General features: G+C 43.8%; 1 protein-coding gene across 1 annotated transcript in view; it reads right to left on the bottom strand.

Moving 5' to 3' along the window:
• LOC124312141 (ephrin-A5-like) overlaps window positions 1-3253 on the bottom strand; it is a 130019-nt gene extending 126766 nt beyond the window's left edge. Inside the window, exon 1 of the mRNA XM_046776632.1 lies at window positions 2767-3253. The gene's annotated coding sequence lies outside the window, so the exon portion shown is untranslated. The remainder of the gene's footprint in view (window positions 1-2766) is intronic.
• Between the last annotated feature and the right edge of the window lie 9322 nt (window positions 3254-12575).

Genomic DNA, 12575 nt, shown 5'->3' with positions numbered 1-12575 from the left:
TGGTGATGATTTCCTCTCTCGTCGGTTTTTTTTTTTAGACGGAACTACACGACATGAGAACTCCTGCTGTCAACAGCGGCTGGCCCTCTGACGCAATAACCCAACAAATGTAATGAAGATATTGTCAGGAAATGTTTGTGTGTTGTTGTGTAACACACGCAGAGAGTAGACCCATGAAGGCTCGTCCAGCTTTTCAGTCTCAGATTCCATTGTCCGGTAACGCAGAAAGTTGTAACATTTTTTCCCTCCTTTCCCGCGGATCATCGCCCAAAAAGCCGAGCTGACATTGCGCAAAGTAATGCACGCAAGTTGTGGTATTTCTTCCTCCCGATAGATAATCAACTAGACACCGGCTACAGCAGCACAGAGAGAAAGCAAGCTTAGGACTTTGAGAGTTTCGAGTTTGTCGGGGGATAAAGTGAATAGATAAATAAGAAGAAAAGAAGACTAAACTACAACTCGGTAATAAGTCTTAGCTTAGTAGTTGGTGTGTATACATGAGTCGACGGTCTTTAGATCGAGAGAAGACGCAAGAAAATGAGTAGAAAGCAGTTCGCTTTTGTTGTTGGGCCTTGCCGCACACGTCCAAGTTTTCATCATTGGGCTCATCTTACGCTTCTGAATGGACCAGCGTCTCCCTCCTTTTCCATCTCACAAGCTCTCAACTTATTTATTGATACACAGAGAACACTGTCTTGTCTAACTCTTACGTCTATAATATCGAAAAAAAAAGAAGAAAAGAAAAGGGGGGAATTCACTTCAGCAGAAAAAAAAAAGTTTTGGTATTTCCCAAGGCCTGGTAAATCTTATTAAAACTCTCGTCCTCATTCTCTTTTCCCCCCACCACCATCTATCGTTCACCTCGATGTTGAGTCTGTCTCTTTTTATATTCCTCGCTCAATTGTGTTTTGTTACACACTCGGCCCATCGACGAGCTAAGGACGGTGCAACTCTCTGCCGTTTAAAATCTCACCAGGATCATAAGAAGTACCGGTGAAAAAACCTTTCGCTCCCACCCAACAAAATAACCAAACACTGTCAAGTTCTTTTTTTTTTTTTTAATTCCACCCATCCACGGTGGGGTTCTAATACATGCGACAAGGAGTATACCAGCAGCAGTTGTAAGCTCGCCGACATGTGCGAAGTGTTGCGCAGCTTCTTCACAAAGATGCTCCGAGGCTCTCTTTTGATTTCGAATGTTACACAAGGCATAACATGTAGAGAAGAAGGGCTGGATAGAGAGAAAGAGAGAGAAGAGGACTAATGCGCGCATTCCCCCCACCCCCCACTTGAAAGTCTCCCGTTTCAAAAGCCTGGGGCTACCTTCTTCTTCTTGTTAATATTTACCTGTTGGATGAGAGAAGGAGGAGAGCCCAGAGAGAGAGATACATGTTGCATAGCCACATCTCACCTGCTGCTGGTCCGATCGACACAACTTGGCTCCAGGCTTGTCATTTCCCTCTACCACCAAAAAACCATCAACCCCCGTGCTTTTTCTCTGTCCCGTTCTTCAACCAACCAAACTTTTGTTTTTATCTCAAACTCGACATCTTTTTTTCTTCTGTGTGTCTTGTCGTCGTACCGGTTCGCGTTCGAAAAACCCTCCAGTGATTTTTTCGAGGAAAACAAAACAAAGAAGGAGGAGGACCGTATATATAGGGAGGGCACATCTTTATTGCGCCGACTTTATATCTACAAGAACCGAGCAAAGATGATGCTTTGATTTCTTCCCCCCTTTTCATAGTCTACCTTTCATTTTCCTAGTGTTTTTCTTTTTTTGAGAGATCATCATCACAACGACGGTTTATGATGGCGCTCACCCTTCTCTAAATTATCGTCCAAGTCGGAAAAAAAAGATGGAAATAAAAATTAATTAGACTTGAAAATCTTGTCCCCATTTCTGATTGTGATCCCCCGAAAAGTTGAAAAATCAAAGACACGGCGATTCAGAGGCAAACGGGGAAAAAAAGAAGTGAATATTTAAATAAAGATGAGAGAGAAAATGAGACGCCGTTTTCTCTCAAGGCTTTTTTGACTGGGTCTCTCTCCACTACTACGGTACTCTTACCACCACAAGGCTCACTGCATGAAGATCCCGAACAAGGAATTCTTCTTCTTTCCATCACCATGCAAATGAGAGGGGCGCTGGCCATGGAATGAAAAATCAAAAAAAAAGGAACAAGACAAAAAAGAAACTTAAGCAGGGTGGTGTGGTGCATGGTGGTGTGTCGGTGCGTGTAGAGAAAGAGGCCGGACCGTCTTAAGGCTCTTCCGTACCCAAAAGAAAAACAAGAAGGCGCTTTCTTCCTATTCTTTTTTTGATTGAATTCCCCCTTTTTTTATTCTTCTCTCTTTCCACACACACACACACACAAAACAAAACCGAAAATTCCAAACTATACCAACAACCAACCCTGTGTCTTCTCCTTTTTCCCTAGCTTGATCCCGGCAACCCATTTGTCTTCTGGAGCCATTTGGTGGTCATTTGCTACACGGCAATGCAATCAATCCGATTCCATTCCACGACGAAACACAAAAGCCTCAAAAGAAACTTAACAACCAAAAGCCTTCTACTTTTTTTTCTAGTCCCCCCCCCCTCTTGCTACTGAGCTACATATTATTCAAATTTTTCAGATGAATTTTCAGTCTTTTTTCTTTCTTACCCCTACCCTTGTGTCACCAACGGAAATGAAACAAATGGCCGCGCGTAAAAAAAGATGGAAACTGTGGACAGACACACTTTAGCGCCAATTATCTTTTACGTACCAGTTAACGATGTGATGAAGATGATGGCGGCGGTCTGCTGGGAACAGCAGAGAGCTCCAAAAAAGTTCCAATTTTCACCCAAAAACGAAATGGAATATTCCTCAAGTTTAGCACGTGGCGTCGATGCAATTGAGACACACTTTGCGATATGTTATCCAATTAATTCAGAGCGGACAGAGACCATGAAACAAACACACCAATTTCAAATGATCAACACAAATGACACACTCAAATCACAAAATCACTGGGACAAAACCCGAAAAAATGGAGTAAAATAACCGGCTCTTTTCGTGTGGGCAGCACACAATTGAAAATGTAATGCCAAACTTGGATGCAAAATAATATCTTGCGAGTGATAGCAAAGAAAATTGCGGATTGATTACGAGGAGGGAAACGCACTGGAGAGAGAAAGATAAAAATCGACAGGACGATGGTTAACACACAACCTTTCGGCTCGACAGTCGACTCTCGTCTGAACGGCGGGCTTCCTTTCAAAGGATGGCAAAGCGCGCGCTACACGGGGACCCTCTGGTGGCTGTCGGAAGCTAATACGCGGCCTTTTTCTACTTCTTTTCGGCGGGATGTATATAGAACCGATCGGCCATTTTTATCCTCATTTAACAAGCATTATTAAAAAGGGGCTAAGAGTAAACAAACACAAAAAAGTATTATGTATTTTTTGTTAGATGATTGGGGATATAAAAGGAAAAATACTACGATTACACTATACCAGATAGGAGGACTCTAAACATATCACAAAAACATCTGGTTTTAAGCCGAATTAAAGCTTTAACGGTCAATTGGAGTTCACGAGGATCTTGTAATAGGATGAATTGCAGTCTGTTCAAATAGAGAAAAGACAACGAAATTGCGTACGGGGTAGAAAAACAAAGACCAGTACTACATAAAGTATAATGCACCGTATAATATAATAATTCCACTAGTTGCTCTTATATCCAGCAGAAATAGATACATACTTCCGACTGGTCTTGATGTCGTTCAATACTGGCAATGTATACATATAAATACGCAGGGAAATGTGACTGGCGTGCCACTGCAACATCTCTGGCTGATTAGGTGTCTGGTGGCCCCCATGACAAATGATCTCCAGCAATCTTTGCAGCTCAGTGAGTTACACCACCACCAAAGAGAAGAAGAACGCAATCACTCGCTCCCCAACTGTATCTAACTCGAGTCTCTCTCTCTATCTCTTTCCCTTAAAGCTGTTTCTCTCCTAAAGTCGTTTGGAGATTAATGATGTACCAACAGCACAGGAACTGAGGGCAACAACAACCAAAAAAAAACAGCACCCATCCTAACAAGACGATGGCAACCGGGGGAAAGGAAGAATATAATACACTGATGCACGATGGCTGTAGCATGTCGAGTGGAGTTTTATCTCGTTGAAAAGAAAAAAAGAGATGAGAGCTCTAGACGACCAGCACAGGAAAATGAAAGCCAAAGACGAAGAAGATTTTTAACGAACATTTTCCCCTCCATCTCTTAATTTAATGTCTCTCACACGCAAACGCATTCGGATTTTCTTCTTTCATTTGAATTTTCTCCAGATTTTTTCCTTCATGTGTGTTGGTGTTGTTTCCATTGCCTGGCGGATGCGCTGCACCTAAAGATCGGAGAAGTTACACCCAACCAACCAGACAATAACACACCAACGTGTAGAGGAAATTACCTTTAGCATCTGGCTGGTTGGCAGCGTCGGTTTCATCCATCCGGAGGCACCGTGTTTGTTTCCTGGGCTGGTGATGAAAACGAGTTTCGCTTATAAATTCACGACGTGTATAGTACACACAACTAACGAATATGACGTCACAAGCGCTCGATATGTTTCTCCGCACTTTCGGCAACGCTTTTTTTTTGTATCCCACTCCGATTAAATTGGCTGAACAAAAAACTGGAGGGGGGGATTCTACTTCTCGGCCATCCAGCCGCGGCAGCCACCGTATCACGCAACGAATCGTTCCCTGGGAAGGAATTGTATTGACCTGTCACTTCCCTCCCTATCTATCTTTTCCCCCCAAATCGAATGTAAAGAGCATAGTATATACAAACGGGTGTGTGTGTGTGTGTGGAGGGAAAGAAAAACGTGTATGAATACGGAAGAAGTAAAGAAAATGCCGAGAATGTTGAAGGCGTCACGGTGCTCCGAGAGTGCTGCACTCTCGAATCTCTATACATGGCGAATAAAAAGCATCGATCGATGAAAGTAGAATAAAAGAAGAAGGGAAAAACTCCATCATGTTTTTAGATTATTATTTCGACCTCATCGAATCTTTTCAAGTTATTCTAGCGCCGAGAAAACTCGTGATCTATAGCTGAGCTGCTGCTGCCTTTTATCGAAATAAGAAAAAGAGGCTCGGCGGATGATGGTGTGTATATAGAAGCTGCAGAAAAGAGAGAGAGAGGGGGGTTGCTATTGAAATCGTGTCAATCAATCTGCTGCTGGTTGTTGAAATGTCGACTAGGGCCATCGCGGATGCATCAGCTATACTGCGCATATGGGCGGCACATGTGTGTGTGTGTGGGTTGTGTTTATGCGGCGCATTTATAGAGCTAGTTAGATATATGTATGACGGGCTGATGACAGCTGAAAAATAAAAATAGGACTGCTCGAGAGCGACGGAGAACATTGGGAGCCTGCCTGTGGCAAAGGCCAACTAGAAAAGATCGTGTGTGCTGTCCCCCACCAGAAGCAGGATATGGCTGAGTCAAATGAAAGCCGATTTATTCTGTCTTCTTCTTCTTCTTTTTCATATCAAACTTCACATTTTGGGTTTTTGGTGGCCGTCAAGAAAATCAAGAAAAGAAGAGAAAAGGAAAACCAACCCCATCGAGACCGGCTGCTTGACTGCTCCTCGACTTTTATAGGACAAGGAATTCGCCGGATGTCGAGTGCTTTTAAGATACCGATAAAAGACAAGTCAAGGAATACTTTGGCCTCCGCTACACACACACAACTGCGTGTGTCCATGTTTGCTGCTCTTCTGGCCGGAATGAATGACGCTTCTTTGATGCATCTGTCTCACCCAGTAGAGTCGCTTAAGAAAGAATTTGAGGAATGATGAAACAAAACAACGCCCATCCCCAGTCCGTTCCATATCTACGTAACAAAAGTCCCGAGCCTATAAATGCCTGATAGCGCCTGATAGTATATATAGGCAGAACTAGAGCGTATATTACACCTATATACATAAAGTGGCACCAGTTGGAAATGCGATTTGTTCCCGAGTGAAGGTCTTTGAACTGAATAATGCGCACTGAATTCGAATCGAATGCAGCAGAAGCCGGCTGAGATGTTGCACAGAGTATAGACTAAATCCAAGTGCCTTATCATATCAGATAATTGGCTCACATTTGATGCTGCATTGCCTCCGCCTTGTTAAAAGCCATGGAGAGAGAGAGTTGCAATCTCGCTCGCTTGATTGTAGCATGTGCACATTGCACACGGCCATCACCGCCTGTTGGCCGGTTGCGTATATACAACCGAGTCAGCCGTGTGTCACTCAACGATCCGCACTTGTGTGACGGCAACTTGTGAAAAGGGAGAGCTCTAGCCAGCCTAGCTCAAGTGTTGCGCTTTCCGCGTGAAACGAACCGTGACAAACCGGGCACGATAGACGATTCCGTCTCCGGCATATCTCTCTCTCTCTTTCTCCCCTTCAAGGATGTGGAGACGAGAGAAATCTTCGAATCTTTTCAGATGGTTTTCTCGGTCTACATTTTCGTCGGGTCCCCCTTTTATTTTGTTTCCTCTTGGCTTGTTTTTTTCCCTTTTTTCTTCTTTTATTTGCTTTATGGATATGGAATGCTTCAACTCTCGCGGTGGGAACCATGGCGACATTTTTCTTCAATATTTTGTTTCTCCCCCCTCTTTTGTTCGACGAATACTTCTCAGACTAGATCCTATTTACTCACTACTAAACTTACAAACAATCGGTCATGCGGCGGGGGGAATTGAATTCAATAGTTTGTGTTCGTGCCAATGGTGGGCCAAGGGGGCGGTGGATGGATGATCGGCACCGCTTTGGAAAAGAAACAAAACCAACGCGCTGTAAAAATGTCTAACGGACGAAATGGGTTCGTGATCAAAGACGTTAGAAAATCGGGGTGGGTCAACCAATCTGACGTTCTAAAAAGCGTTATTTCGTCGAATTAGATGATTTCCGAAACAAACAAGTTAAGAAGAAGGAAAAAAATAAGAGCAGCTGTGGCAACAGCAGCGGGGGCTCCGACACGCGATGTCGTATCCATTAAGCAGATTAATAACGTCTTGGAAGAAAAAGAAAAAATAACACACACACACGGAATAAGCCCCCATCGTCCGCGTCCTTGTTCGCCGACAAAATAAATAATCACTCGGAGAAAATGTGTCTGCGTTCATATTATGCGATTTGGGGATCAGATGCCACAGGTATATAACAAAAGAAACCGGTCGTTGGGGTTGAGATAGAGGGGGGGAAAGAAACTCCCCACAAGAATACAAGGGGGGGAGAGGTTGAAAATTGATAATTAAAAAAGAACCCGCCCTTATGTAACACGAAGGATGACGTCGATTGGGATCATTACCGAAAGGCAAAGAAAAAAACCTACGCCCCCCTTTAAAAAGACCCTATTTTTATACAGGTCAAATTGAATATCATCAGTCTGTATTATTATTAACATTGAAGAAAGAAATTTTTCCATTAAAGAAAGGAAGAGAATTAAATGTTCTACTTTCGATTTAAAAACAATTCCCCCCGGAAATGAGTTTAGATCAAGTACATATACAGAAACCACACACATTGCCATGACCATGGCAGACGGGGGTGGCTGGGGCTCCTGGGTTCTGTGTAACTTGAAAGGGATATACGCCAGATTTCCAGGGTCATCTTGCACATATCAAAGAGAGAGAGAGACGGGTTCCAGTTTAACATATTGAACAGGATCATTCATCATCGAAGATTTCGTTTTCAAGATGAACAGAGTCGCGCATAGCAGTAGATTTGAAATTTGATCGCTGCCGGACGACCAGCAAAGTCATCGTTCACACATCACGCCGACTCCAAAACAGCAACAAGTCCCAGTTTAGTATATACAAAAGTTCCTTGTGGTTGTTGTTGTTACCAAAGTGATAGATGGAGGGCAACTAGCCAAAATGAATGGGGCCCGGAAAAATAAAAAAAAAAAAAATAATAATATGCGGTGCGGGAAAATAGAAGAGAACGATTTCGGTTAGACACCACCACCACCCCTTCAACAACAACAACAAAAAAATTGTATACAAATATCCCAGGAAAAAAAAAAATAACACATCAGAACACATGTTAGTCACACGCTAGTTCCAACCCACTCGATCTATCGCGGTCGTGTAACACGAAACACGCACCACCAACACAGGGGAGAAAGAAAAAAAAAGAGTGTGTGTTGTGCACACATCATATAGTGGAACGTTTATAATCTCTCTCTCTCTTCAGCTTGTTGAATCGCTGTGACGGGCCTTGGCCAACAGGAAGATTTTCAAGGCAAAAAAAAGCTGGACGGGCGTCAGCATTAGATGATGTGACGTTTTGGAGAGGGGCACCCATCATCAAACTATCGTACACACCAAAGTCCACACGAGTTGGACGAAAAGGATGTATCTATTTTTAGGAGCCAGAAGAGAAAAAGGAACAAAAATGTGGGAGTTTTGGGACGAAACCCTTTTCTTCTTTTCTTCTGTTGTTTTGAAAAGACGAAACATATTTCATAGTCTCAAATATCAAAATGTCTCTTCTTGTCTTTCAAGAGACAAAACTCATTTTTAACTTTTCCCCCTCTTTTTTTTCTGCCGGTTGCAGGACGGCCAAACACATTTTTAAATACAAGAACTAACTTCTCTTTCTTTTTTGGGTCGTCTGTTGAAACGTGGAAGAATATTCCTCATCTCATCCGTGCTGCTGTTTGCTGGAGATGTAAGCCCCGATATAAGGGCCGGGCTCTACCTATAGGCCTCCTACGGAGAGTCGTCCGACAGTGAAGAACAATAACGAGTTACGGTCGAATGGGGAATGCGCTTATAGCTTTCAGGTGAGAGACTGGAAAAGAATAGAGCCCTCCTCCTACTATACACAGAATGAAGCCGCTCTCCTTTTTTTTTAAATTCCCTAAAGGTAAACAATTCAAGTTCACCCGTTTCGTCACGAACGAGAGAAAGAAAAAAGCCCCCTCTCTTTCCACCCCAATGGAAAAATAAGGGCGAGACGACACACGTTCAACGCTCACACGGCAGCTAGACAACATCCGAGTAGATTGATATTGATAGCCGATAAAGGGGGTCGCCCTCACCTTGGCTATAGCTGGACTGTCAGGTGGATGTCGATTTCCACGGTGGAGCCCATATCTTTGAAAGGGAGGAAAACCAGGGAGGGATAGAAAAGAGTAATCGTGGCTTTTGCCCATGTCACACGAACGGTCACCAGAAAGGAACTCACAGCACCAACAACATGTGCATGTGGTATATAGGGACACATCTCCTCCTGTGCTGCTCGGCTGATTTACTCTCTCTTATCCGCATTTCGAATCCATCATATTTCAAAAAGAAAAAGAGACAAATAATAAGGCGAGCACAAGGTACACATTCAACTGGTGCTAAATTGTGTTTTCAATAACCGGGAATCTCTTTAACAGTTTTCATTGTCGTTCCATTTTTTCTTTAGAGTAGAAATTTGCTCACAAAAGAAAATGTGTCGGACAATAAGAACATTATTCCCTTCGAAAAAATAAAAATCGTATCCCACCCCTTTCTTTACTTATTTCTTTCCCATGAGTGTTTCTTCTTCGAAGGAGAAAGAAAGAAAAAACTGTCCATTCACGTCTTCCCTTTTATATATTCCCCCCCCTGACTGGCCCCGACTGCCGGAACGTCCGCATAGACGGCCGCAACAACAACACAAGCTAGGAACCATCTACCACGACCGAGCAGCAGGAGCGGTAGGAACATCGGCGCGCCCACATCTCAACCCGAAAAATACAAAGTTCGGTTTCCTCATAAGCGGAAAAAAAAACCGTGGACAAGACTCACTTTTGTTGTATATTTAAAGCCCCGCAGAGAGATTTAGAGATCCATTCTTGTTGTGTTAGTGGCCTAGCATGGGCTCTCCATAGAGCAGGAGAGAGGCCAGGTAACATGTACACCCACGAAAGACTAAAGCGCCCAACAGAAACACAAAAGAAGAAAAAATACTAGGCTGTTGCTGGCCCTTTTTGAGAGTTGGGAAACAAACTCGGAAGAAGAAAAGAATACGCCGTCAAGCCGGCGGAATAGAAGAGGGAAAAGGCTGTACTCATTGCTGGAGCTCTGCACACCGTTTCCCCGTCTAGTGTACTACACGCATAGACTCTTTAGCCTCTCTGCTGCTCAATTATTTGCATATACAAGAATAGCGCCCTCTCTTCATCTCCCAGCATCTACTTTTCTCGATCCTATTGTGTGCGCTGGGGGCCATTTGCTCGCTAGCCCGCGCACTAATGCCGTCTTTCAACAACGAATAACTTATTGGGGACTAACGAACCGTTTCGGATTAAGCGTGCCAACATATTCTTCTCCCCCTTCCATTTTCTTGCCTATAAGACACTTGAAAACTTCCATCGTCATTTGTGGGGCCTATTTTGTATATCTTCTTTATGGGGTACTACACACTGCTGCGCTCTGCCGCCTCGAGTCCTTTCCCTCTCTTGGCTAGATAAAATATTTATGGGCGGAATCGAATAGGCCAGCCCGGCCAAGAAAAGAGACGGACACAAGTAGAGAGAGAGAAGGAGAGAATAATATTTTAAAAAAAACGAGGCCCCATGCAACTTGCGCCCACAATGGATACAAGAAACGAACAACTCGGTGCCGTGTTGCGCCATGTTTCTCTCTTGTCGAGCCCAACAATCTTCTTCTTTGAATAAATACCAAAAAAAAAAAAAATAATAATTCTCTTTTGTAGTTGCTGTTTTCGTTATCAATTCGACGTGATCAACAGCGTCGCTCTTTCAAGCATAAAATATCGACTGGAACGGCATCTAATGAATAAAGAAATGAAGGGAAGAATCAAAATGGTAGGAAAATATGTTTAAATAAATAAAAAGCGTAAGAAAAGGATAACAACAAGAGTCGAATGTAAACATGACCGCGACCTTCGCTGCCCGACGACCATTGACGGTCTTTTCAATCACTGACGCAAGAGTTCCTGATGAGGCTCTGCTGGCAGCCATGCGATATCAATTCGACAGAGGCCCGTCTCGTTTCGTTTCTTTTTTCCTTCAGAGTTCTTCTCTGCATGTCCTGAGATCCGGACCGATGGCGGATAACAAATGTCTTTGACTCTTGTCACGATGTGAAACAGAATACCTGACCGTCTATCTGTTTTCCCCCTGTCCCATTGGGCAAAAGGTCGGCAGGCGTCCGAGACTACTGTTATTATTCCACTCATTCAAGCGCCCTAGCCCAGTGTCCAACAACAATCAATCCACACGAGAGACCTATAGGTAGGTCCGACATCTTCCATGGCCACCCCCCGTCGGCCATCCGGATGAAACAAAGAGACAGTCAACTCTCCCGTGAGCTTCTTCACGAGCTGCTAAAGAATAAGGAGAGCTCTTCTCTCTCTCTCTCTCCCAAAGAAAAACAATAGCAACCAAAAACATTTCAGGCGTGTGTGTGTGTGTGTGCTACAGGTCGCAGGTAACACAATCGCCAACACGGTCACGGCTGTTGAGAAAGGACGGACCCCGATCCTTATCTCACAACTCGCTTTGACGCTGATGGAGTGTGGCACTGCGACTGGTCAGTTGAGCAGTTATATTTTGTGACGCTGGCTCGCATCATTCATGTTTCTTTTTCTCTTTTCTTCTTCTTCTTCTTCGCCTTTGTCCACGGAGCCTACCCCAAAAAATCTCCAATCGTCTTTGTTAACGAATGGAATTAAGAAAAAATAAATAAATAAAAGAAGTTTTGGGAAATAGCCGCCATTGAAATGCCGCTTCTAGGACATTATGAAAACGGCCTGCCTTTCTCTCGCTTATCGGCCCTAGGTATGTACAATGGAGCCAATCAGTGTGTTTTCTTCTCTCCCTCCCCCTGCAAAAAGGATGTTTGAAAAAATTCCGACGCATTTCTATCCGCACATCAATGACGCGATTTGTTTGTTGTTCTTTTTTTCTTTCTACGTTTTCCTCCTCTTCCTCCTCGATAACGCGTGGGATTTTCGTGCAAAGCAGAGAGGGTCGACCACATCAAATTATTTAGTTGGCTGCGAACTCTGACGTCAATTTCCTCTCCATAGAAGGGAGTGCCCGAATCGGCACCGGGCTTCAGCCACATTAATGAACACATGTGGGTTGAATTTGTGTTCTTCTTTTTCCCTCATCAATTCGCCAAGGGGGGACCAAAAGGACTGCGCCAATGCTCAACAACTAGGAACTGAGCGCCAAATCCATGTTATTAAGGTAAGAGTGGCCGTTGCCAAGACTACGACCACGGTCACGATACGAGGGCGAGCATCTGTAGCTTAGCGGGGGGACCCCTCATATTACATTAATGAAGCGGAAGAAGAAGAAATACACCTGAAGCCGTACTTACGCCGAGGCCAGTTGATTATGCCGGGTTCCCCTCTCCACAATCGCTATTCTTGTTCCCGAAATTCTATGTACTCTGGTATGCTGATTGCTTTCTATGAGTAAGCGTAGGAGTAAGTCTAATCACGCGCACAGGTCTTCTTCACTTATTACAAACTACTATCCAGTCTAGAATCTTCTCCACTGTAAACCTGCAATAATCCAAACCAACT

The sequence above is a fragment of the Daphnia pulicaria genome, chromosome 8, assembly GCF_021234035.1.
Source record: "Daphnia pulicaria isolate SC F1-1A chromosome 8, SC_F0-13Bv2, whole genome shotgun sequence".
In the NCBI taxonomy this organism is placed as follows: domain Eukaryota; kingdom Metazoa; phylum Arthropoda; class Branchiopoda; order Diplostraca; family Daphniidae; genus Daphnia; species Daphnia pulicaria.
The sequence above is the reverse complement of the archived record's forward strand: the minus strand, read 5'-3'. Positions and strand labels throughout refer to the sequence as shown.